The sequence below is a fragment of the Bemisia tabaci genome, chromosome 5 (assembly GCF_918797505.1).
Source record: "Bemisia tabaci chromosome 5, PGI_BMITA_v3".
NCBI classification, from domain to species: Eukaryota; Metazoa; Arthropoda; class Insecta; order Hemiptera; family Aleyrodidae; genus Bemisia; species Bemisia tabaci.
Genome location: NC_092797.1, coordinates 31,112,425 through 31,135,791, shown reverse-complemented (window position 1 = coordinate 31,135,791; position 23,367 = coordinate 31,112,425). Strand labels below are relative to the sequence as shown.

The following is a 23,367-nucleotide window of genomic DNA, read 5'->3' as shown; positions in this document are numbered from 1 at the left end:
TGTTAAGGAATCGATTATCGAGGTGTTCGTTGCGAACGTCCCGCTAATCGATCCTTTTCCTGAAGGTTAAACTGCAAATCAATCGATAAGTCGTTTGTGTGTTTCAAAATCTCCGCTCCTATTTTATCTACTTGAAAAGAGCAAATCAATATCATTCCTCTAAGATTTTTTTAGAATTTGCTTCCGACAGGGAAGAAAAATCACGGAAGTTCTTAAGAATTGACGTTGAGTAGCTCTCCATGTAATAAATGAAGTATGGCAGGAAGCCTTCAACGCACCCCTGCAAGAAACGTGGTTTAGGAGTTAATCTGTCGTCACACTGGAATAAAAAACACATTTGATCTAGGATCCAGACTCTTGAAAACATTGACAAGTAAAAATACTCTTGATTCAATCGGATTTTTACTTGAATCAAAACGAAATCCGCTTAAATTAAGAGGCTTGGTTCTTGATTTAAGCTAGATTCTGATTGAAACAAGAGTACTTTTTCTTGTCGATGTTTTTTATTGTCTGGACTCTAGATCCAATGTGTTTTTTTTCCAGTACAGTCTATTTCTATCGAGAATTTTAGAAACTCCGAATTCTTTGAAATCAGGGGGATATCAGAACGTCTTCAAATTCTTTGAAATTTACAGAATACGAGTATCTACGAGTATCTCGTATCTATTTCGAGAATTTATAGAATTTAGCCAAAAGGTATTTTCAGAAACGCTGTTTTGTAGTAATATTTCGCATGCAGCCACGTATTTGCTCACACTGGAAAAAAAACACATTGGATCTAGAGTCCAGACTCTTGAAAACATTGACAAGAAGAAATACTCTTGATTCAATCAGATTCAAGCTTAAATCAAAAAGAAATCCGCTCAAATTAAGAGGCCTGATTCTTGATTTAAGCTCAAATCTGATTGAAGAGTATTTTTTCTTGTCGATGTTATTAAGAGTCTGGACTCTAGATCCAATGTGTATTTTTTTTTTTTTTTTTTTTTTTTTTTTTTTTTAATTCTGTGCATGGTGCTCATGCGAAGGATCTTCCGGTCTTATCGCGTATGGCATCGTGTACAGCGACCACGTTTCGAGTACGAGCACCATTAAAAGACGGTCTCCGTACGCGGCGTTTAAATGGCACAAAAAATTAAAATCATGCGTAGCACAGACTGAGTCGCGAAAGAGACGCCGGCGGGGGGGGGGGGGGGGGGGGGGCTGAGTCGCCGTCGATTATTAGCAAAGTCATGCATGCAAAATGAGGAAGTCTAGGCAGGGCGCAAAACGCTCGATAGCGAAAAAGAGTACTCACACGCTTGGACTAGAGTCCGTAATACCGCCACGTAATTTGCCATTCCGGCCGGGATAGTTTACGCAAACTTTTTCCATTTTTTTCTTCTTTTTTTTTCGACCATGCATCCTCGTCTGCCTCGTCTCATTCTGCATGATATAACATGAATAATTCAGCGAGATGGGCTTTCAAAAGTGAAATTATACCGCTGAAGTGAACCGCGGGTATCGAGTCAACGTCCCTTAATTTTTCTGTTCACCAAGCGATCCAGAATAGAATCAAGTTAATGCTCTCTCCTTGCGAACTTCGTTTAACTTTGATTGATAGATACTCGTAATGACAGAAAAAAATTCCTGTTTGATTTATGTAGTTTCGATAGCTCACGTAGAAGTGCATGTTTTGACATCAATTGCATGTAATTTGTTTCGTCTATCAGCATCACCAGATAATCTGCTCCCTGTAAAATCAAAGTTTAAGTAAATGATTTTGATAACGGACTATAATGATAAATTGGAACTATCCATAACAAATGATATGCAAACCAACGTTGGACCAGTACCAAGGTTTTTTCCTTTCAAACCCCACGAGGACCTGTTTTATTCAACTGACATTGACTTGGCCTTAGCTTTACACTTCCCTTGATTTTCTGCATATTGTTTCTTCATGAGAAATGCAGTCACTTTTTGTAGAAAAGACGCATTAGTTTTGTGATGTTGCTCGTAGTGTGCAGTGTTGCATGCAATTGTTTACAAACCAAAACAACTCGTAAAAACTACTATTATGGAAAAATGAGTGAAAATACAGAACATGTAAGGAAGCGAAATTCTATTTGGGCTCCAAAATTGATCAGCCGGGATGAATTAATACACATGAATCACAATATGAGGGCAGCTTAGTTAAGCTCATAGGTACTTGGTTTCTATGCACACAACGGTTGAGTTATTAGAAAGACCAGATTTGCACACACATACTGCTGCCACACTGGAAAAAAAAACACACACTGGATCTAGAGTCCAGACTCTTAAAAACATCGACAAGAAAAGATACTCTAAATCCAATCAGATTTAAGCTTAGATCAAGAACCAAGCTTCGGATTTTCTTTTGATTTAAACTTAAATCTGATTGAATCAAGAGTATTTTTTCTTGTCAATTTTTTCAAGAGTCTAGACTCTAGATCCAACTTTTTTTTTTTTTTTTTGTTTTTTTTTTGTTTTTTTTTTCTTCCAGTGCAGGCTAAATAGTTAAGTCATAGATTTTCATGATATATTCGAATTTTTCACAGAATTGATACGTTTTTTAATTTGCCTTTATTCTTCGAGTCGGATTCTTTACTCGGCTCATGTCAAACTACCAGCAAAACCCGTAATATGAGAAAAGTAGCCATGAACACACCCGCAACGAGCAAAAAGATTTTATTGTGATCAAGTCGCAGATAATGAGGTCATTACCGCTCAATGCTCCATTATTTATCGTCTCAGAGCGCAGAATGGAAACAACTCCTGCAGTTTGTTCCGAACACAAGCATTCTATCAGCCTCTCGATTGATGTTGACCCGTTGACAAGAGAGCGCTTGTGCTATTGACGTTTTCAAGTTTCAGTGGTTTTTATGAACCGAGTGACTTCATGTAGCGTTTCGCGCCCCGAGCCGTCTCGATGAAGAAACATGAGCGTTGTCCATTGTTTGTGGATTTTGATATTGTTTCAGATTGTGATAATGCATTCTACTAAAACTTGCGATGCCTAATAATTGGGAGTGTAAAACGTTGGCCTCAAACGTCAATCTATCTCTTATTTATGGTCAATTGTTATCAGATTTTAGTTTTTTTATGAATTGAATGTACCCAATTTGAAAATAAGTTTTCTACGGGTATATCAAGTGGCTAGGTTGTTCGTCAATCATTTCTCAGGCGAAACCACCGTTGACCTCCAAATTCAACTTTTACCTCGCCCATGGAGTCTCGCATTTGTCAGGAATTTGCGATTTCAGTACTGATTTCTATGCAAAGTTTCGCGAGAAACACGATGGTGCTACTGGTTTTTTTCTGAAACGAACTCCGTTGTCGTGTTATCAGTTTTAGCGTTCCCGAACAAAAAGGCAACCCTTTTATTCTCTTATTTGCTCCCTATAATATCGTGAAGAGTTTGACTAGACATACAGATGGACTCTCAGGGAGTTTGTTTGAGAGAAGACTAGTGGCACCATCGTTTTCCCTTCAACAATTTTACCTAGGAATGAGGACTTCAATCGCCAATTCCTGACGCATGCAAGAGCTCCATTACTTGATCTAGAGTCCAGACCCTTAAAAACATCGACAAGAATAACTACTCTTGATTCAATCGGGTTTTTGCTTAAATCAAGAACCAAGCCTCTTAATTTGAGCGGATTTCCTTTTGATTTAAGCTTAAATCTGATTGAATCAAGAGTATTTTTTCTTGTCAATGTTTTCATGAGTCTGGACTCTAGATCCAATGTGGTTTTTTTCCAGTTTAACGTATAGGGATTATTTTTTATTGTCCGTAGACCTCAGGGAGATTTTTGACTCATCCATGCTCCGGCTTTCAAATTTTCAGGGATTAAGGCCGAGTAGAATCCGTTTCTGCAGATCCACTCTGCAGTTCTGTGAAAATTAATCGCCACCACCGGTATTCGAGCCCGGAACCTATTGGTCTAGAGTCAGACGCGCTGACCGCTAGGCCAACCTGGGCGACTTAACCTTCAAAAAGAAGAAGAATCAAAGAAGTGAATCCTGAGAAGGGATGGCGGATCTGAGCGAATTCCGAGCGGATCTTGCGTCCGTCGAGAGCTCAGGTCGTGGGTTTACACCCTACCGGAACAACACTTTCACTTGCTCTGAACTTTCCACGTTGGGACGTCTGCGTATCCCGGTCGGATCAGATCATGCCGGAGACGGACGGACGTCGCGTCGCCGACAGCTTTTGTACTTTCTGCCGCAAGAAGATCAGTCCGCGATAAGGATTTCCCCTCGCCCCAGCGCCGAAGCCGAGCAGAGCAGTGACGCGGAGCAGTACTCCCAAATTGGCCCACCTCCCAAGCTCGCCTTATCGGCAGCCCCAATCTTGCATAAGTTTTCACCGTTTCCACTCGGCTACCGTCCGCGTCCGTCTCTATCTCCATTTCGATTCTTCCGTAAGAGGTGTCTTCGCATCGGCTGATCTTTCGAATGCGGATTTAATGGATTCATGATGCGTTCATTATCTTTGTTTCAATTCAATCGGGTCGAAGGATCTTGAATGTGCGTAACGTTTCCGTAACACTGGGAATGAAATCGTCGGGAAAAGAAAGCATTGGAATATGAAGCAATCAAACTTAAGGGTGTATTTATCGTCGTTCTTTAATTCGTTCCTTTTGGGGTTGCAAGGTAAAGCTCATGTTGTTAGTGAGAGAGGTTTAAGGATAGGTCCTCACAGGGTGTCTCTAAGTCCGTAATTTCTGGCAAGTCCGGAAATAGTACTGATTTTTTAAGAGCGGTCCGGAAGTTCTGAAAAAGTGCAGAAATTCCGCAAGAAGGTCCGGATTTTTTTTCATTTTGGTAATTTTTGTCGCAATTTGAGAGAGAAATTCAAATGTGTGACATTTTTCGAATTTCGTCAAATGGAGGTACTAGAAAATGACTCAATTTTTCTGTTGAGAAGGTACTTGATTTCTTGGGAATGTACTGAATAAGTACTGTAAAAGTACTGATTTTTGGCCAGCCTGTTTTCGTAGACACCCTGCCTTCAGCAAAGCATTAAAAAAGGACACTTTCTACGTTTACAGAAAATTGGCTTAGAAAAAAATAGTGGAAATGAGAGCTTTTTCAGAGCGTTACGTTGTACGTCTGAGTGGCCCGCCGGATTCGTGCCACAGGTATTATGCGTTATCGTCAAATGGCAGATCATAGTATAATAACACTAAGAAGAGTTCGTAACTTAAACGCCCTCTTAAGCAGGACCGTTTTAATGCGAGATGACTTATTTAATTAACAATATTCCAATTTTCCTGTAGACAAACCTCCGAAACTTCATTGTAATGACCCCGAAAAAGTCGCAAATATTTAATTTTAAACTTTTCAGGGTTTCTTCGCCAGCTACTTTTGAATATTAAATCGCCCCAAAAATATTTGTGGTCTGACCTCTCTGAACAGCTCTATCACCGAACCAATACGTATTTAATGGCTTTCAAAACAGCGAGAGGATTGCCGTTACACTGAAGCGTTGGCCCAGGGCCCACGCACGAATACACTTTTCCTTCATTGCTGTAAATCGGGCGATTACCTGGGAGACCGGACCGTGTAATTATATCCAACAGCGACGCCGTAAATCCAACGCAATGTAAAATATGAAATATTTCCGAGGTTTTCGCACTTCGCACCTCACTGCTCCGCGCCGAACCATCATTTCCTCTCCAGACAAATTGCTTCCATTGGAAAGTAACAAATTACAGGTTTAGTGTCGTCCTTTCTTGAATTCACCACTAATTCTTTCAAAATATTTCTGGGCGTTCATATTCTCTCATATCCACCTGGTTCTGGCCAAAAGTTTATTGCGATGCATGATTTTAGAATCGTAAACGCAGTGAACCGGAAAACACCGAAGGTTTCAGATTTCTAGTGTGGATAAATGCACCCAGTCAATAAATATTTGATGATGACAATATTGTAGCTTTTGGCCCTGTATTGCATTATTTCATCTGAGTCGTCCACTACGATTTGTTTTAGCAGCTTACATTCATAGGCGGTTCTAGACATTCATGCTTGGGGGTGCCCAGAGGTGGAAAATGTCGGAGACCGGCCCCGAAGGGGACGGTCGCTCAGGGGAGGCCTAAGTTTCGGCCCTCAAGTTTTACCCCTTTCCTACCCTCCTTTCTCTTTCTCTCTCCTTCCTTTCTACTTAAATATCTATACATTTAATGTAGAAAATTATTAGCAAAACTTTCCATCAAAACTACAGTCTTACCATAAAAAAACAGTAGATTCTTTGTAAAACACGGCTATCAACATTAATTCTGTTTAAAACATTTTCAATTAATTGCTGGGATTTTTTCTCAGTGTGCGCGAATACAGAATCTTTAAACCCTGGTAAAAATTGGCGATAGGAGCTGCGTTTCAAAATACCATAGGGGTTCTTATAGACGGCTAAAGAGGGCTATTGAAAATCATATAGCTGGCTGTAGAAAGCTAAGCAACTCATATAGCCGGGCTATACGAAGCTATAACAAAGTATACAGTCGGGCTATAGTTCCTATCGCCGGGCTAAACACATTCTCGCCATTGGCTATAAAAGGCTATAAGAAATTGTGTAGAAATTCGTGTGCTTTGGAAATCATTAAGATTGATACGGAACTACCTTAATATTTACAAAACACACTATTTATATTTTCCTTTAAAACATATTTTTTTTTCATCAATTAAAATGAGATGGTCCATACAGAGTGTGCAAACATTTCAAAATGATGAGCTGAAAAACGCCGACTCCGCGAGATTAAATATTAGAGCCTAACACAAAGCGGAGCGGCGACGCATTGGTGCCTACAAACCTAACAGGGATACTTCACGCATTGCGCGGCGACGCACTGGCGCCTACAAACCTAACAGGGATACTTCACGCATCGCGCGGCGACGCACTGGCGCCTAACAACCTAACAGGGATACTTCACGCATTGCGCAATGCGTGAAGTATCCCTGTTAGGTTTGTAGGCGCCAATGCGCGTTTCGCGCTCTCTGCCCGCCCGCCGCGCCGCAGCGTGCCGAGGCGTCTGAAGCAACTATTTCACACCAGAGGTATTGCACAGTATCATACGAAACTGAAGGCGCTCTAATATATTAGGAATGGCAGGCATCCATCAAAAGTACGGAGCTTTCCTCGCAAAATAAATTAAGATACTACGGCGATAAAAGAGAGCGGTAGTTTAAAAACTAACTAAGTCTTAGTATCCGTATTTAGTAACGTTTAGCATAAACGTTATCGTCCGGCTGTTACTTAATCGCCATCGGCTATAAAAGGCTCCAAGAAATTGTACAGCCGGCTACAGAAGCTATTGGAAATTTTACAGCCGGCCTTAGGTCAATGGTATTTTGGAACACAGATTTTACTGCCAATTTTTACCAGGGAAAGCAGTAATTTCACGGTTCCGATAACCGTACTTAATTTTTGCTTGGGGGTGCCCGGCACCCACTGGCACCCCCGTAGAACCGCCTATGCTTACATTCGATAGACTTTTATCGAATCTGCAACGAATTCAAATTATTTCCAATTAATTATTCATTTTTGGATAGAGATATTCATTCTCCTCAGCCAAAAGTTTTGAAGTTTGTTTCCTCATATGAAATGATACATTCAATAATGAATCAAATCAATCATTCAGAAAATCGCGTGTCCATAGGTTTTTAGTCATACATTCCTTTTGATGTAAGGAATGTACAAAAACAATACCAAACAAAATTAGCTGTCAAATTTACAAATTTATAGGTCATTTCCTTGGTTTATTCCCTGTAATTTTAACTTAGTCTTTTAAAAATAGGACATCATCCTTTAGGCAGATGGAACTCTCGAATATTAAAACGTGAAAGAATCGCAAAATTTCGCGATTCTTTGATATAAATAATCGGTAGTACCTATATTTGGTAAGTCCCTTTAGACGTTGATTAAGTTGAATTTCTCAGTTCGATTACTGTGAGTTAATTGCTTGGATAGTGTTCTAATGTCGGCGATTTTTGTGTTTCAGGTTAGTTGGTGTTGTTTATTCGAAGTTTTCAAACAAGGATGATATAAATCATTGAGTGGGTGAGTACTCTCTATCCAATTATCGCACGGAACTACAATACATTTTGTCTCAGCGTCGATGTCCGTGTCAATGCTGCCGTGCTGAGGAAAAACGCCGCATTAAGATTCTAATATTGCCAAATTTACTTTTAAAAAATTTTTTTTAGTCCTCTATTCTTTCAATAAAGAAAAAAAAAAAAAAAAAAAAATTTTATTTCCGAGGAAAGTAATACATATTTTTCATTTAAATTTTTCAGACATTTTAAATCTAATTACACCGATAAAATTCTCTGCAAATGTGGAAGAAAAATACTCACAAATTTTACCGAAAATCAATATTTGACAAAAGAAGTTTGGCAACGTCTGAAGGTTTATACGACGTTTTTCCTTAGCACGGCAGAATATTCACTGCGCAAATAAAGCGACAAAAATACATATAGCACCAGAGCTTTCTGGAAGCCACTTCGTGAATCATTAAGCGGTCCCAACAATAAGCAGATCAGCGGCGAGGCGTGAATGATCGATTATCGATGTTTCTTCATTTGGAACTACGGTAAAGAATCGATTATTTAAGAAGTTCCTTCTGAACACCCTGTATATCGATCCTTTTCTATAGGCTTAAATGGCAGATAAATCGATACATCGCAAAGCACGCCACGCCACTGGTCTCAACAATAAGCAGATGCCCTTTTCTCGAGCGGCCCAGTGGTCACCGCCTACTTTCCGGCCCATGAAATACAATCGGAGCCCGGTAGCCGGGACGTCCGTGGAAAACCGAAGCATCCTAATTGGGGCGTGATCTATGAACTACTTCTGGTGATCAATCTTCCTAATCCCTCGTTCAAGTCTCTCCCGCACGGAGCAACGGTGCCCACTCAATGAGGCCCATTTTACAATAAGCGAGTGAAAAACGGGATCTGCCCGCTCTAAATTAAATTCTCTCATTTTAACGAGTTCAAAATTATGCCGCCCGTCAGGTGTTAAACGTTTTAAGGTATTTAAACCTATGGTAGTCGTATACTTTAACTATCATTTGATAAAATAAGTCTCTAAAACCACCGTAAACGGGAATATAAATATGCTGCCTTCTGGAGAGTAAATCTATCACCGTTTTACTAAGGCGCTTCTATTATCGAGGTCCGGGTTTCGAGGGAATATTACATTCGTATAGAAATCGTCTCTGTATTTCTTTGAGTATAAGAATATTAATTATAAAATAATAATTTGCCCTATTTCGTCTGCTTTGGAAGCTTGGTCGCATGAATTGAAGCTGCGGCTCCTAAAACTGACAGCACTGTCACATGAGCGAATATCGCATGCACGATCAAATCTAGCCGTCAAATAACGACAAGTAACTCTTATCAAAGAATGTGATCGGCTTAATAGATGATTAGCACCAATCAAAACACATAACCTTGAATAATTTGATAGCACGGTTTGATCGTGTGACATAAGATATGAACCTAATACACTGAAAAAATATCACAATACCAACCATACTCCTGGCTGATTTTGGCTCCAGGTATAAGAGTGGTTGCACTAACTAGAGACCAGAGGTAGGGTTGATCTAACCACACTATCGGCGGACTCAGCTGTACCTCAGACTGGTGCAAATACACTTATGTATGCCAGGAGTATACTGCCATGCTAAGGAAGAACGCCGTATGAACCTTCAGGCGTTACCAAATTCCCTTTGATAAAGCTCGGATTTCCTGGTAAAGTTATTAATATTTTCCCTCCAATTTTTCAGATAATTTTGCTCGCAATTCTACCGAAATGTGCTGAAAATTTCAAGGGAAAATATTCCTAACTTTCATCGAAAATGAACATTTTATTGAGGGAAATTTGGCAATTCTCGAATTTCATACGGCTTTCTTCCTTAGCACGGCAGTGTAGTTGGGATTGTGATACTTTTTTTCCGTGTAGAAGGGCCGAGACGCATTATCTAACTTCCGGTCCATACACGAAGAAAAAAACTTCGTGCATGGGACCCGAAGTTGAGGTCATATGGATCTCTGAAGTTTTCGGATCACGCATCCAAAAACTTGAGGTCCAGCTGCCGAAGTTAAGGTCAGACATCTGAAGTACTTCTATATATATCGAAGGGTTCGGGTCACACATCTGAATAACTCGGGTACATACAAAAGTGCTTCAGGTGTCTGAACCGAATTTCAGCAGCTGGATTTTAAGTTTTCGGGTGCGCAATCTGAAAACTTCAGAGATCCATACGACCTAAACTTCGGGTCCCACGTACGAAGTGTTTTTCTCCGTTTATGACCGAACTCTTTGTCCTCGGTGCAATAACTGCGAGAGATAAGTTTTTTTCTCGTTGCGTATCCTTTTTTTCCGCTGTGCTTTTTCGCCACGATGAATATCTCAAGCATTTTTACGGGTTGACCGCGCCGTGTTGTGACCGGCGTCCCACTTCGCGGCGGTGACCTCTGCGAGCGTACGGTAAAAGCCCGATGGTGCTTCGCGGTCTGGTGGTATGGAGCGCAAGCATGCGAAGACGCCGCGACGCCGGCCGCCGCGGGAAGGCGAGCACGAGAAGGAACGACGAAGCGCGGGGCGCGATGACCGCGCAACGGTGACAATGAGTGACATAATATTCCTTGACATTGCACTTGTCATTATGTCTGGCCGCTTTGCCACGGTAGCGCAGCGCACAGCATGTGCATGCGGAATCCATCAGGCATTCCCTCGTTCTTCTATCTCCGCAGCGTGTTGTGCCGTTGTTCATGGCAAGGATTTTTCCACCGACGACAGCCCACTTCGAACGATTTACACCCTGGACCTTTGCTTGACTTTGCCTCGTAACGGAGGTTTTGGTCCTATGAGTATGCAGAGGAGAAGAAACAGAGGGATTGCTACAACTAGCAGCTGCTTAAGAAAGCGCCAACTTCCGTCTTTCGCCCTGTACTTGATTTGATATTCTCCTCAAATTTTTCATTAAACAGAAAGAAACAGCACTGGAAAAAAAACACATGGGATCTAGAGTCTAGACTCTTGAAAACATTGATAAGAAAAAATACTCTTAATTCAATCAGATTTTTGCTTAAATCAAAAGGAAATCCGTTCAAATTAAGAGGTTTGGTTCTTGATTTAAGCTAAAAATCCGACTGAATCAAGAGTATTTTTTCTTGTTGATGTTTTTAAGAGTCCGGACTCTAGATCCTATGTGTTTTTTTTCCCAGTGAGAGACAAAATTACATTCTTAAAGAAGCTGTGGTCATAAGAATCGAATTTTGGTGTTCGTGGTGTTCGTTTTAACATATGTCAACCTGAACTTATAATTTTTATGACCAAACCGTTGGTCCGTATAACTAGACCTCTTTGTTATTTCTGTTGAATCTGAAAATTCAGCTGTAGGAACCAAAAGTTTGATCACACGAACAGAACACACGCATCCAATAAAGCGACTGATTCGATTGAAATGAAACTCAGAGCGTCAGTAGTCGTACTGATATCTACAACGATAGATTCTGAAAGCACTTGTGTTATAGGTGAAATTTCTACCTAAGTGCGACTGTCGCAATCTCTGGACAGTTACGAACACTCTTCCATCAAGCTCATTTTAATTTTTAGTTTTAAAATCCGAGAGTCCTATCCTCGCTCGGAGAAAAGATCGAGATTTTTATTGCATCATGAATGAGCTGCGGAAAGAACAGGGTTTCGGAATTGATTCCTAATTGAGCCAATCTATCGAAAGTGAAAAATCATTCACAACGGAAATTGCGACCTTTACTTGAAGCCCTCCTCCCTGTTAACCTTAAAACAGAGCTACCTGCGTTTTATGGGAGAAGAAAGTTGAATGGTTCAATCATTACACGATTGCCCGACTGTGCGCGCAGAGGGATGGGTTTGTACTTTCGCAGGCGAGGCTCAAAGTTAAACTTCGCAGATGATTCACATCAAAATCCTGAAAATAATATCAGGAAAATTTGTCCTAGAGGAGACTATCCAAAAACATTCTGACTCCATGGGATGAAGATGTCTTTCTTACTCCATGCACAGAGAACTGTCCTTACTTGATATGAAAAATTAAAAATTCAATCTTCACGCTCACTTTTGATTATATAATTCATGAGAAAAATCCTGTCGAATGCTAACAACTTCGACAGTCCGCATAGTATCCAGGTGCTTTTTGTATTTCGATTTATAAGTCAATGTGTTAAACTCATAAATCGAAACTTTACAAGAGACTTACCCTCCAAAGTTTTCAATGCCAATCTCATCACCGTCTAAGGATGGATAATGCTGGATGAAATTTTGAAAGAAACTTTGATTTCACCTCCCTTTTTTAGTCCTTGCCGTTGTCTCTAAAATACTGTGCCTCTGCTTATGACAAGGATTAAATTATGAGGTAAGAAAAAAATGATGAAAAAGAAGACAAAAAAGAGGAAAAAGAAAAATGGGTGGTGAAAGAAGAGGACGAAGAAGAGGAGTAGAAAGAATTGAAAATTTCCGAACATCAAAAACATCGGAAAAATTTGGAAGTTTATATTTCCTTGTATGTACCTACTCTGAGCAACATATACAATGAGCGCCAGTTCTGCAGAAAGTCCTTCTCCTTCCGTTTGATACCCGGCTGAAATCCAACCGAGACGTATTTTGGGCGACGCGACAACGTAGTGGCTAACGAGGATGCGAATAGAAACCGTGGATATCACCGACGAAGCGATCAGAAAACGTAACCTTTTACCCAGTGACCTGCAATTGATTTCATTCGGTGTTCATCGAGCATCGAGTATCGAGCACCGAGCTCTCATCAATCATCTGCCGAGCGCGGCCGAGCTGTAATTGCGCGGTTAGATAACCTGCCGAGTCGTTTCGTCGCTGCCCGACACGTTTTGCAGAACGCCTCAGCTCATAGAAAACCTCTGCGTCTTTCCAGTAGCCCCAGCAAATTGACCTTTGAACGCAAGGTTTCTTTGAGTTACCTCTAGGAAAATGCTTGAACCTTAGATTAACGAATTTTTACGCACGCTTTGAAAGGTAATCGGTGCCATTATTGGGACTACTATTAGCTCTGAGATAGAAAGGAGAAGCCCTTGGCGCGCCGGTCATCATGAACCATTAGCGCCTGCGAGACTCCATGAATACTTCCCGCATTACGTCAAACGTATTTTGGTCAGCAGCGGTTGGCGTGAAACTCACAGCGCCTACAAGACTGCATGAATACTTCACGCATTGCGTCAAAAACAGTGCGGTCAGCAGCGGTCGGCGTGAAGCACATACCGCCTACAAGACTGTAGGGATACTTCACGCATTACGCGAAACACAGCACGGTTGTTGCGGTGGCGGAAATTAAAATCATTCAACCACATTTATGTCCATTCTTTCATAATTTTTTCGTTCTTTTCTCATAAATGAAAGGCCTCGTCCACACAGATATAGGTTTACAGAACATAATTTTCGCGCAAAATTCCGTGAACTTTTGCTAGTGTTGACAGGGCTTTCACAAAAAAAGTGTCCAACACGAGTAATCGCGTCTTATGCACCCCTTCTCCTCCGGCACGTTCACCTAATGGTTTGTATCGATGTTTCAAAACGAATGAGAAGAGGTGGCAAAATACAGGCGGCCCATGGGCGGCAAGTAGGTAAATCCGGCCCTGAAGCACTCATGGCATCCTGGACGGATGTAACGTTGCTATTTCTTTTTGATAGAGTCTGTTCCTGATTAAGGACGTCTCGTTCATATCCTTCATTCATTGTGTGCTAAATTCCGGCGAGTTTTTTTTCCATCGATCGCTATTGTGAGCCGCTTGCAAGAGTTAAGAAACCTCTTAAAAGCGGTCGTTTCCATTGCATCAGCAATCGGAGAAGATCTCGCGGCGTCGCGGTCGGACTGATACGAATCCGCGTTATTTTCGAGTAACAACTACACTGGTGTGTTCAGGAAAAACGCCGCATGAACCTTCAGGCGTTGCCAAATTTCCTTTGCTAAAACACGAATTTCCCGGTAAACTTATGGATGTTTTTCTTCCAATTTTTTAGACAATTTTGTTCGCAATTTCACTTAAAAGTCGTCAAAATTTCAAGGGAAAATTTTCATAATATTTCTTAAAAATAAACATTTCAATGAAGGCAATTTAGCAACGCCTGGAAGTTCATACGGCGTTTTTCCATTGCTCGGCAGTACAGAACAGAGACAGTGTCTACATTGTGTTGAGCCCTGGTTATAACGCCCGTAGCCGCCACTATTGCAAGTATTTGCATAGCTCACGACGGTGGACACCGACCCTAGAAAACAGACTATCCGGTCGTAAAAACAGGGTCGCGCCACTGCACTGTCGGCCGGTGAATAGGATGCATGCATGCATCCGACGCGGTGCGCGAGACGCGATGCAACGGCCTTGTTTATGCAAAAAGAGACAGAGCATGACGCCTGGGATAGTGTACACCTAAGGAAGGTGCGCCCTGTCCTACTCTCTCCTCCAACTGCGTTTGTGGTCGGATACTTGATCGTCAGCCGATTATTGAAATTGATAGACAAAGCATTAGACAAAGAAGACAGAGGGAGCATGGAGCGATTCTCTCGCTGAAAAAAAAGTATCATAATCTCAACTATTCTTCCAGCTGATTTTAACGGTGGCCTTTATAAAATAGTTGCACTAGCTAGAAGTGTAAAGGCACCAGCCAGCCGTACACTGGGAAAAAAAACACATTGGATCTAGAGTCCAGACTCTCAAAAACATCGACAAGAAAAAATACTCTTGATTCAATCGGATTTTTGCTTAAATGAAGAACCAAGCCTCTTAATTTGAGCGGATTTCCTTTTGATTCAAGCAAAAATCCGATTGAATCAAGAGTATTTTTTCTTGTCAATGCTTTCAAGAGTCTGGACCCTCGATCCAATGTGTTTTTTTCCAGTGTAGGCTATGGATTCTCTGTCAAAATACCTCTTAATTTACCTGCTGCTGACGGTTTCAAAATTGAACCGATGATGTATTAGCAAACAGCAGCCATCTGCCCACCCTTCCGTATTTTAGCACGGCTGTGAAATTCCCTCTCAGTCTATTAGAAGTGTAAATCTCCGAAAGGAAATAATCTAGAGATCAACATAAATCAGCGAGAGGAGCTATGTCGCGGGCAGTCCGCGACGCGCGGATGAGGAGCTCTTCGAAAATGCTTTTAGCAATGTCGAAATGCACCGTTAACGCAAAGTTACCTAACGCCCGAATCAGGACGCTTGCGTTTTCGCAGTAACCGGGAATGGGCGGTTGTGGCAGACGCGACCTAGATCAATATTTAAGAGCTCTCAAAAGTCGGCGTACATTAAATTTGTGAAACTGAGCGGTAACCGGGGACTGGAGATGAAGTCATGGTTTGAAATGACCGATTGGTTATCGGCAATCGATTGCAAAAAAATCACTCATTTCTGTCACGACCGAATCGGTAGAGTAAGACCTCACGGCCCCTCGGAGTGTTCTCTTTTCATCCTCCGACCCATCCGTCTTCACTGCCGTGCTAAGGAAGAACGTCGTATGAACATTTAAGAGTTGCCAAATTTCCTTCGATAAAATATTATTTTTGAGGAAAATTATGAATATTTTTCCTTGGAATTTTCAGGAACTTCAGACCAAAATACAAACAATATTCTCTGAAAAATTCGAAGAAAAATATTCATAAGATCACCAAGGAATTCGTGTTTGGCAAAGGAAATTTGGCAACGCCTGAAGGCTCATACGGCGTTTTTACTTAGCACGGCAGTTAAGTTCTTCGGTCGTTTCCTTCATGCAAATTTTGCACCGTTTGCAATACCTCATTTTTTCACCAAATCCAAATTGCGACGGCGTTTCCTTCGACGTAACCAAAGTGTCGAGCATATTGCCCTCCGAAGTATTTCCCACGCTTATTTTTTGATCATGCAAGAAAAATTCAATTTGAAAGATAGGTCGTAAATCGAAATAAAGGATAAACGACGTTCGGAATATTCCCGACAAACGTTTGAGATCTCTTTGCGCCTGACGCTGAGCTGTCTAAATCGTATACTAGGGCGTCTAGCATCAGGGTTTTCCTGATTCTATCAGGATTTGAGGTCAATCAGGATTTAATCCCGATTTCCTCAGGATTTGAGGAAAAATCGGTCGTAAAATCAGGATTCGAGAAAAGTCGGTCGTCCGATTGAATTTTTTTATCGAGTTATTTTTGTGCAGTTAAAGTTTCTCGGCCTTAAATCAGGATTTGGAAAAATTATGAAATCATGATTTAGCAGTCAAAAATCAGGAATTCATCAGGACTTCCCCAAATGGGGGAAAAAAAAAATAGACACCCTGTAAAAGTTTCTTGTTGACCTCTGTGGATCGTGATTGCTTCAAGTTTCTGAGAAATTCCGACATTTAGGTACTTGACACAGTTTTCAATGACTCCAACTTGTAATTATTTTGAAAATTTGAAAAATGAGTCTCAAGGTCAAGGTAATAATCCGTAATTCCAAATTTTGCTTCCTCCTTCCTTTTTTTGCTATCCTAATTAATACAATTTTTTAGCGTGTACGCACAATTCATTTGTTGCAATGCCCTTGTTTCTCGAAATAAAAAAGTCATGCAGTGTCACTTCAGTTATACTAAAATTGTTCATTAAATCTTGCCCGTGTAGTTAATCCTCATCATGAGGTAGAATCAGCGATTTTGAGCTTAATGAACCATTTAATGAGGAAGAGTTTGATCTGGAAAGAAAGTTTGACGCTTTAATTAAAAGATTGTTAATGAACTGGTCGTGACAGCGCCACGGCGCCGCACAGTTTATCGAGTAAACTAGAGAGGTCGGACATGAAATTTTGGACTAAAACTGCAAAATTTGACGTTTCTTTTGTCACATTTTAAATTTGGAGGGGTGCTTCTGGAAGAAAATTTCAAGAGGAAACCAATGGAGCCACTTTTAGAACCTCAACAATTTGTATAAACGGAGTTATAAGCGTTTAAAGTTTCCAAATTTTGGCCGATCTCTCCTATCGACTCGATCCACTGTGCGTTGTCACCGTAGCTGTGACCCAAGTTAGTTGATTCGATGCCTCAGATGGCAATGTCGTCACAAATGGATGCATTTATGCTACAAGGAACTATGTTACACGCAAACCAGTTCTTTGCAGCAAAAATACGTTCAAATGGCATATATGTACATTTATGTATCATTACTTTGTGACAACCGATAATGGCCGGTCATGTACAAACATCCCTCAACATAATTACGAAACGCTTAATATTAAATTTTTTGTCTGTGGCGATTTTGCAAGTTGGTAACACTGTTTTTCCTCCATTAAAATCCTTTAGGTCCAGTTACACGATCAAATTGAGCCATCAAATTGGGCCTCTCATTGGTCGCATCCTCACCTCAGGTCTTTTTCCACCAATCAGAGCTTCAGTTTGATGGCTCAATTTGATCGTGTAACTGAACCTATTGAAAATATTGATTTTGGGTGTTGCAAGCCATCTCACCAAGAATCGATTGTTTTATATGCATTTAAACGGAGAAAAAACAGTGTTGCCAATTTACAAGAGTAGTTTCTGTTTCCTTTGGGATCCGAGTGTTAAAGAACATTTGCAAAAGTTGATTTTTTTTTTTTTTTAATTCTGAGTAGCAAGTCAAAATGAATTCAATGTTCAAGTTTCGTGGTATGGAGACTGTAAAATTATTCGATTCAATTTTTTTTTTTTTTAAAATGAAAATTTAGGAAACCATTTAAAGGTCTTTGGTAAAATTCTCAGACAAATCTTAAGACTCACTTACTACGCAAATATCTCATGCGAAAGAAGAACAAATACTTAAAAGCTTTAGAGATACGACGCGGTGTTTGAACTTTCAAAAGCGTTTGTTTGAAAATTAGGTCTTCCGCTTTACTTCTTTCTCCTGGAAAGTGCCTCAATTCTTCAATTAAACCATACTGTCCCGAGCTGAGCAACTGTGCATACTTTTCACTACCGGATGTGTAAATTACCGTAATTAATTTCGAGTAAATAGTATTTTTTGCTGACACTGCCTACAGAGGTCATGGATTCAGTGGTGGAGGGAATGGTGGTCTGTGTACTCAGGTAATTATCGAGTATATGCAAACGATGTGTGGCTTGATAAACGCGGGTTAATTGTAAGAGTTGCCCGCGACTCCAGCGCGGTTGCGCGTTGTCTCTGAGATGCCATTTTAATTTTCTTTTTATTCTTTGAAAATCGGAAGAGCCAGTCAAATGCTTATTTCTCAGTAGTAGATAGTAATGAAACTATCAAAATACGTACTTGCGTTCTACATAACAAATTAGAAAAGAGAGTTAATTAGTTAGTTAATTTATTTAGAGACATTCAGCAATTTAGGCTATGAATGTCTTCACAAAGGAAAGAAGGAAAAGGAGGAAAGAAGGAAGAAGGAAGATGGGTGCATATACAAAAATTCAGATCCTTAAATTAAGGGAGGCAAAAAGTTTTAGTATCCTGAGAAATTGGCATGCTAGAAGTGTATCTTACATGCGCCTTAACCCTGTACGTATGACATCAAGTTGTGCTCGATTTGACATTTTTTGAGAACTTAGAACTTGGTTTAAGATTATTTTAAGACAGTACTAAGCGTTTGCATATTTATGTATTTCAACGTTATCTCATTTGAAAAACAGTAAAATTGCTTCCCCCCTTTATTTTAAACGCCAAGCTATCTCTGTAAATTTACATTCACTGTTTGAGCGCTCAAGGAGATGCAATTCTTTACCGGAATGTTTTTTCCTTTGATGTAAGAGGAAGTCAAAACATTCTAAGTACCATCAGATATCATTAAAATTGCACGCAACATTTCTTACGTTGAAGGAAAACCTGAATACCTTTGCCTCGTGAAATTTTAATTGAGAATCTGGCTCTAAATTTTTTGTCAAATTTATAAGAGAAGATCATTTTTTAGACCACCAGAATCCCTCTCAATGCAAGAAACATATCGATGGCTCAAGTAAAAAAAATCCATAAATCCGATTGCAACGTTGAAACACTCTGATTATTTTTCATTTCTTTGAAAGAAAACCAAGCAACAAACAAGGTTTCTTTAAATTCTCCTTGCATTTTCGACCAGTCCAAAATTATTCTCAAAACATTTAAAAGAGACCTCTTTGTTTCATCAATATAAAAAAAAAAAAGTATTATAGAGGATTGTCAAAAGTCTAACAGAGTTACGCTTTAAGCCATCGGGGTTCACAATAATCTAAACAACATGTGGCGTTCAGCGTGTTTTGATCTTTCACACGTGACCTCTGCGTAACAATGATCCGTAATTATAGTGATATCTGACAAAGTTGATCGGGGGCTCCTACGAAAACAAACGAAGTGCGCGATGATGATGGTGTGGAGCATGCGTAGTTACTAGAAAATTGCAGATGGACTTTCGCGGGGGACATTAGTCAAAAAGAGTGGAGGCTTTGGCTTTCACGGTTTCACGTGCTCCCTCCATGACTGCCGTGATATCGAAGAGAGCAGTAAGTACATTTCTGTATGAGCCATGGTTAACACATGCTTTCACGTGTCTCGAGGTTCAGCCCATCATGCACTCACTACTCTCTTTGCTGGAGCTCTTCGCGAAGTGAGCAGTAAGTGCATTTCTGTACGAGCCATGGTTAACACATGCTTTCATGTGTCTCGAGGTTCATCCCAGCATGCACTTACTGCTCTCTTTGCCAGAGCTCTTCGCGAAGAGAGAAGTAAGTGCATTTCTGTATGAGCCATGGTTAGCACATGCTTTCATGTGTCTCGAGGTTCAGCCCAGCACGCACTTACTGCTCTCTTCCCTATCACGGTAGATGAGCTGTTTCCGATTCGTGAGGTGTTTCGCACGACCCAACGTGGCTCATACCGGTATGTTCCCGGCGCCCGGCCCGGTGCGGCACAACTCACCGCCAACCGCGCGCCGACCGGAGTCCGGCTTCATGCTCACCCGATCCGATACTCTTATACGACCATTTGTCGTTCATCCATCAATTCTTGTAATTTAAACCACCCGCAGTTGCCACTTTTATTACAAAACCAAGGGAAAAAGCAGTAAGAGTATGACCCATTCAACGTAAGAACAAAACTCCTTAGAGACTTTAACGCGAGGATAAGAAAGTAAGCGTAACGATCTCCAAAATGGACCACTTGATTAAGTGCGAATTTAAGCCCTCTGATACATATTTCCAAACGAAAATTTCTCGTAGAACGCGTTTCGTGCAACAAAAATTACTGAAATTAACTCCCGACTAAGATATTAACGTTTTTAGTTAACATTCATTGCGGAGAATTTGAACTCCCCGCTCACAAGAAAAGAAACTTCCGCTACTTGAATCAAGCCACGCATTACAACGGTTTTGGCAGGTTCCTGAGTGGAGCAATATTTTCCCCGCTTTGTGTCGTTCAAAGATCCAGTTAACAACGTGCAACAGTGGAGCCGAAGTACCGAAATTCAGGTTGCAATATTTTCAAACCGCAGAGATTTTTCGGGTAAGGTTTAGAACGCAATGTGACTCACTTAAACTTTTTTACCCTCATGAGCGGTAATCTTAAATTTATGTATCAAGGAACGTTAAATATCTTGGTCAGGAATTACTCTCAGTTATTTTTGTCCCTCGAGTCGTATCCTACGTGAAATTCCAATAAGGAATCAAGTATCAGATTCAGAATGCTTAATTTCGCACCTTGTCTAGTGATCCATCAATAGCATGTTATTTATTACCTTTATTTACCTGCATTAGCAGATGCCATTACGCCACCTTGTCCTCTACTTGTCTTCATAATGATCGAAAAGCTTGTTCAAAATGTGCCACAGTGCCACACTCTGAAAATGAAAAATTCGAGTAAAAGGAAAAGCTTGTTCCAAAAGTGACCCATATTGAAAAGAATAAAGTCCAGAAAACGGGAAAAACTTAATTTAGCCGAAAATTTTCATTGAATGAAGAAGTTTCTTTTTAACTCGCTTTAATCGATTCTACGACAGTGTAACGTAGAGTACCTTTATAGACGGAGTATAGCCATTCGTATATTTTTACCACAGGAAAAATGTTTCGCTTTTTGATTGGTCAACGAGTTTTTAGGCTTCATGATGCTCTTACGGCCGTAAATAAACAAACAAGATGGCGGCTCACCGTAACATCGATAAGAAGCTAAATTTGACAAAAATTTTAATTATACGGCAGTAACAATTTAAACAAGCATATCTACGAATAACACTCGAAAAACACACGAAAACATTGCTAAATTGCCTTTCACCCTTATCACAGGAGGATGTAAGATGTGCATAACCTCAATCTTGCTTGCTGATAACGGCCATCTTGTTTGTTTATTTACGGCCGTAAGAACATCGTGTCACCCTTTTTTCACGCGACCAATGAAAAACCGGAACAGAAACGGCCATACTCTGTCTATAAAGGTACTCTAGTGTAACGGTCCTCGGTTCAATCTGAATTTTCTCTTGCCGCTTGCAACGTTGCAAGAAAGCTGGGAAGTGGAAGAAGAAAATGGACGTCGGAAACGGACGGCGGCCACAAAACGGAGAAAGGATATGATTTATGTGGAGACGCGAACTGCTCACATGACGCGCAGGAGCCTGGCATGCATATTTTTCGCACGTATCATTAAAATCACACCGCTCGCGTCCGACGCGGCGCAACTGGAGGGATCGATCCTCGTATTGACGGATCTTGGGCCTAATTTCAGGGTCCGGAACTTTTGGAAGATTCTAATCGCGTCGCCGTGTCAAAGGTCCTCCGCTTGACTCTCCAACAAGTCCCGTCATCGGGACAAATCACAGGGTTTGAGTGACCGAGGAAGTGCCATTTCCTGACCCAACCGCCCGAATCGGGAAAGGTTATCGCGGTGGGAACCTTCATTTTATGGACACTTGCTGTTCCAAAATTGACGGATTTCGAGTTTTCGAATTCCCACGTCGAGTCATTGTGGTGGAGGTTTTTCCAATGATACCTTAATTTGATGAATTTGAGCCTTGTGTTATGGGGAGAAAACAGAAAGTTGGTCGTGATCATTGCGCATGGGCGCAAAAGCTCCCCTAAAGATTTTATCACACCTTCTGGAGAGGTGTGTTTTGTGAGTGTCTGAGATTCTCACAACGAAAATTGACCTTTGATGAGATCGTGTAGGGAATAAGTTTCTAGGATTATATGTGTCGTGTGTGATGCGCGGTCGGATTCGTGAAATATTTCAACCATTGAACTGCTCAGGCAGTGAAAAATATCAGACAAATAAATTTTCGCGTTTATCATATTTCTTTCTTTGCAAAATTTTGGTGAAAATTTAAAAAAAAAAAAAAAAAAAAAAAGAGACTGTGTTTTTGAAAATTTCCGAGTTAACCTACATTTTCCTATAAAGCATAACTATGTTTACATCATAAGTCGCAACAATTTTTAGGTTTATGGGAAGAATATACAAAATTTTCAATAATTCAAAACATTCTATCTTTTTTTATTGAATCTTCATAAGACCGATCTAAAATATTTCAAATCGATATAGATTCTTTTCTATAGAATTAGTACATTTATGGTCGTTAATAAATACATATTTGCCTGGTTTTTTTTTTTTTTTTTTTTTTTTTTTTTTTTTTAGATTTGACGTTTGATTGATTGTTTTCCCGTACAACTTTCATCACCACCCAAATCCTCAACCGTTTTTGACGTCTCTATAAGGCTCTCTTCTCAGAGTGAGCCATCAATCCCTCCCCTCTAAAGCGCTTAGTCTATAGACACCATTAGAAAGCATCTTGTCGGGGAATCCGAGGCCAAACAAATAGTGGAATGGCATGACGCCAAAAACTGGGCAGAAACAATTAAAGCTCATACGAAGTCGATATTAATTAAACATAATAGCAGACTGAGGCACGGAGGCTAGCCAGGTGATCTCTCCGTCTCGTTAAGCTATGACGCGACGCGTTTCAGTCATGAGACGACGGAGTCAGTGGCCTGGCGTGCCTCGCGATATATTAATCGATCCTCTATTTAAACTCATAGAAAAGGATCGTCAAACGGTTTTTCGCAGCGAACGCTTTTATAATCGATTATTTACCTCTGCTTCAAACGGAGAAGTATCGGTAATCGATCTTCCACGCCTCGCTTCTGCGTGAGACGACGGAGTCTGCATGTCGCACTCGTTTATGGTGGGCATTTTCATTTTTAAGGACCAGAATGGACGCTACTCAAACCTGAATAAAAAGTTTTTATTAGACGTTTCTCACGTTGCGGGCTTCGTGCAGGAGCGGGACGTCCACTGTGGTCGCGCGCGCTTTTGTTTATAGTTAGTTCATACTTGAAGCTGGACACCCGTTGTTATGCTTACCCGATTAATTTCACTCACGCCATCATATTTTGTCGTTGCTCTGACGA

At 40.6% G+C, this 23,367-nt stretch overlaps 1 protein-coding gene across 3 annotated transcripts in view; it reads left to right on the top strand.

Annotated features, from left to right (window-relative positions):
- Nucleotides 1–23,367, top strand: part of RhoGEF64C (Rho guanine nucleotide exchange factor at 64C) — a 263,281-nt gene that overhangs the window by 94,161 nt on the left and 145,753 nt on the right. Inside the window, exon 1 of one of the 3 annotated variants that reach the window (XM_072300548.1) lies at nt 8,010–8,056. The exons of the other annotated variants lie outside the window; for them this stretch is intronic. The gene's annotated coding sequence lies outside the window, so the exon portion shown is untranslated. Of the gene's footprint in view, nt 1–8,009; nt 8,057–23,367 lie in introns of those variants that run through there. 3 annotated transcript variants of the gene reach the window in all.